The sequence below is a fragment of the Aplysia californica genome, unplaced genomic scaffold (genome assembly GCF_000002075.1).
Source record: "Aplysia californica isolate F4 #8 unplaced genomic scaffold, AplCal3.0 scaffold00309, whole genome shotgun sequence".
NCBI classification, from domain to species: Eukaryota; Metazoa; Mollusca; class Gastropoda; order Aplysiida; family Aplysiidae; genus Aplysia; species Aplysia californica.
In genome coordinates, this window is record NW_004797579.1 from 103,457 (window position 1) to 108,100 (window position 4,644).

The following is a 4,644-nucleotide window of genomic DNA, read 5'->3' on the forward strand; positions in this document are numbered from 1 at the left end:
GAAATGACTTGAGTCTAGATCTATATATCTCAGTCGTTCATTCATACTAGCTTTCGGCATTGTTTGTATTGTTTGTATATGACTGCGTGCCTGCGTTAGTGTGTGTGTGTGTGTGTGTGTGTGTGTGTGCGCGCGCGTGCGTGTATGTGTAATATCAGATAGGCCTACAGTCTGGAATAGAATCAGATAATGAATTTGTTGCTCTTTTGTTCCTCGCATTGTATAGTCTCCATTTTAACCGGCAGGGTCGTTCTTGTCGTCCCCATGCGAAATAACACAACAAACACCAATTATAACATTTGACCAGCCTTTGTGGTGGAAAGTGTTGAAAATCATTGAAGGCGAGCCTGAAACCAGTGAACTCCGCTCCAGTTTGCTGCGTTTAGGACGCTTCATGTGGCAATGAGCTTCCTCGCGTGCATTGGGCATCTCATCAGAAGTCGAAGATATTCAGTCTAGCAATGAAGCTTCAAGTGAAAATTACTCTCTGTCAGATATTTTTTTCAAAACATCGAAGCTGCAACACCTAATCACCGGCATCGAATAAAGACTTGCAGGTTTTATTAACTTTATACAAACAAGTTTTGGCAAACGAGTTGTCTGTCAATGATCTGAAGGGCAATGAACTTCTTCTTGGTTTGGCGAGGAAAGTCGAAGATCACGCAAGTACTCTCATCAGTAGAACAAGCAAAGTGTGACTTCAATGTATGGCAATGGTTGACATGTTAAAGATGTTTCTTAAAGCCGAGAGAGAACGGGCTTTTACATCTGTCTACTGTTCACTAAATGTTATACTATCTAGGTGCGGCAGGACACCATTTATGCACACACTTAGCATACTTGTATCTCCAGATGATGAACCAGCTAGGAGACTCACCCTCATATCTATAAGAGTTTTTCGGACGGCCATCACGTAATTAGGCGAAGTAATCTCTTGAACTTTAAGGCAGGACTTTCTTCAGATTTAGCCATTGAGCAAATATGAATGTGAAGTGTCAAATAAACCGGGGGACTGACAAGAGGCAGGGGAATCAGCAAATCACAGACAGCAACGTGGCTTCTGACAATGTCAGCTTGCGTAGAACTAAATAACGCCATGCAAAAAGTGACAGGCACGTTGCGACTCTCAAGTGAACAGCACAAAAAACTGGGTCCATTTGGGATCGGCAAAAGGATGTGCAGGATATGATGGCTGTTACCAAGTTTCTTCATGAGATAAATCCGCTGGCTGAAGACGCTAGTTTGAGAAATATCGTTACGAAGGTGGTTGCAGAAACAGCTGTCAACGTTGACAAAGCACAAGATGTTGGTCAAACTATTCTCAGCAAAATGGAAGGTGGATCAGTCTCAGAATTGTCCTTGAATAAAAAAGACAAAGTTGTTGTAATGGCTGCAAAGACAGCTCTATAGAGTAACCACGACCCTGTGACTATTGATTCTCAGTTGTTGTTCCAGAGATTAGTGACAGCTGCAACTTCAAAAAATGAAGACAAGATAGAGATTTTTAAACTTGAACTTTGCAGCTACCGCTTGTCATTGTCTGAATCTGAAGATATCCTTCACCAGTCCAACAAATCAGCTCTGCTAGAAGAACTTAGGAAATCAAGGACAATGGTTACGCCTGATCTGCCATCACCAGCTAACCTGCAGATCGTCGTTTGATGGAGGGTCTTTACTGCAGCGCATTCCCTGGAAACGAGGGAGCACCTTCATTAGTATTATCGAGACATTATAATATGCTTCTTATGTCAGCAAGAATTATTCAAACGCAACCTTTGTTTTTTTAATGGGTATTTGTCTAGCCCGTTGACAAAAGATATGACACAGCTCAAAAGAGCCAAAGGAATTACAGGACAAGCTGTTCATTTTAAGTTAGACATGGTTCTCCAATCTTAAAATGATCATTTTCTTGTCAACAAAGAAAATAAGCAACGTTTTCATCAATGCCCTCGGGTCAGTGCTTGGAGACAGAGGACACATTGTCATGTACAGAAAATGTGATGCTGACCTTAAGATTGTCCAAGCAGCAATTAAGTGTGCGCAGCACAAAGATACCGTTGCAATAGGAGAAGATACAGATCTTCTCCTGCTGTTAGCACATTATGCTGATGAACATGCTCATAACATCTATTTCTACCCGAACAAAAATATCCCAGCTTAAAAATGAAGCAACGGGATACTAAACAATTAATTATACAACTTGGGGCATTTCAACATTCTCTGCTCTTTCTCCATTCCCTTACTGGCTGTGACACCACCTCAAGACCGTTCAGTATCGGGAAAGGCACTACTTTGAAAAAGTTCCAACAAAATGATGCTCTTAGAATCTTAAGTACAGATTTTATGGCAAACCAATCTGCCTTAAGTGTTGCTGCTTCAGGCGAGAAAGCCGTTGCGCTTCTGTACAATGGAAAACCAGAAAAAAATCTTGATGAACTACGCCATCGTACCTTCTAACAGCCACAATATTTATACAGGACCGTGCACTTCCTCCGACATCAGTTGCAGCTAAGTATCAAAGCCTAAGAGTGTATCTTCAGGTGCAACAGTAGATGAGAAATGATACGCTTAATCCCGTAGAATGGGGATGGAAATATGAGGATAGACGTTATGTTCCCATCATGATCACCTTGTCGGCAGCACCACCAGACCTTTTGAAAATTGTGCTATGTACCTCTGCAAGGACAACTGTGACACTCAATGCTGCTCCTGTCGGAAACACGGACTGGAATGCTCACAAGCATGTACAGAGTGCCATGGTATCCGCTGCCTCAATTCACAAAACATTAGTTTTGTATAGAGGATACTTACATGTAGCCCACTTTTCTTATTGTGAAATAGTATATATATAATATGTTTATTAACGCATTTTAACCTGTTCCACGTGTCACTGTACTACATGTATTTATGTAATTCATGTCGATATAATAATATAGTCATCATGGTCCAAAACTTAAAATAGTGTCTTTCTAATTATATTTTGTCTTAATGACTGAGTGTCATACTTAATGTAACTTTACGATATCTGCAAATAGCTCTCTCGGGTCATAAATAATCACAAATGTAGCCCGGTAATTAAAAAGACAAGATTCCAAGCTTTAATATGAGATGCGACACGACGGGGGTGTGTTAAGTATTACTTATCCTATGTATGTTATGTTATTGTGACGTCATTGAAGGCCTAATTACACCATAATGCCTGACCCGGTTTCGGTATAATTTTGTACAGTGTATCTTGGCATCCCAATATACAATTTACCGCAAACAGAAATTCTGTTGCAATTAGTGACGGGTCAAGGTGATTTTTGTGCTAGGGACAGTAGCTCCGATCCAAGTTTAAAGCCGCCTGCAGTCGGCCAGCTCTATGTGGGGCAAGTTGGAAATCATAAGGGAATTTTTATACCTATCGGCGCTTACTGAATCAGTCTCCGAAATCGGCGTTCTCTATGTTTTCGCCCTATAGCATCGCCGCTATGGCCCCGCGTCCACTGCGCTTTTTCGTCACTTGCAGGCCAAGCTCACAATCACATGCAAATGAGCTTGTTTTTGTCAGTCATTGACTGCCTTTGCCTGACTACGCGATTTTCCTGCATGCACGCTTTTTCGTCAGTCGTACAGGGGACTAAGAAAGCCTCGATTCGACTCATTTTTGAAGTAAATTTGCATCTTTAAGTACATTTTTACTTCTTCATTGTACTTTACATGATCAATAAAGTTGTATCTCATTATAATATGTTGTACAATAGCAAATTTGTGCTGAAAAACTGCAAAAAAAATGAAATTAAAGCACTTGACCTAGATCTAGATCTAGATTATTTCGTTCTCGGGGGAGCTAAAAATAGGCCAGGAGTACAGATTTCGTTTGTCACTTCGCGCTGTGGGTGGAGCCGTGGAGCCAGCCGGCGTTCAGTGGTGTCACCCCTCGCGTGTGCCCTCTCTCTCGCGCAGTGCATTCTTCAGTCCTTGGTCTGTTTTGAGATCTACTGTTTGTTTACTCCTCTTCTACTGGCTCCTGTTCTCTCGATCTATCAATCTGACCGGACACAGGAGCGATTCTGCCGCTGCGCAGAGAAAAATGCGGGCGTGGCGCCTAAATATTCCCGCGAAAATGCCACGTTGCATTGGAGGCGCTCTTGTTTCACGAACCTAGACAGTTTTGACAGCTAATGCATCGAAACCGAGGCTACCAAAATAAATCTTTAGTTCCGGTAGGCCTATCCTCGATCGAAACTAAACCCCAAAAAGGCGCAAACCTGCCGCCCCCCCCCCCCCCCAAACCAGGGCAGTGCTCCTGACTGAAGTAGTCTTAAGGTCCTGAGAACATACAACATTCCACTCTGCCAGGCCATCAAACTTGCTGGAGACAAAAAGTCTCTTTCTCCCCTCCACGGCCCTAGAGGTGGTAAAAGAAGACGGATAAAGTAAAGTAAAATAAGAGTCTAGACTAGAGAGGACTCCTCTGTTGACATTCACCCCTTGGTGCTCATATGACCTTATGCAGTTGCAAGCGCCGTAAAATCTTACTACACCTTTTCCCGATCAAATATCAAAATAGAGAGGTCAAATGCAGCATTGAAAGCTCAAAAATCAAAATAGTCAAATTAATTCAATGTAGAAATTTCAAATTCAACACAATGAAAAACG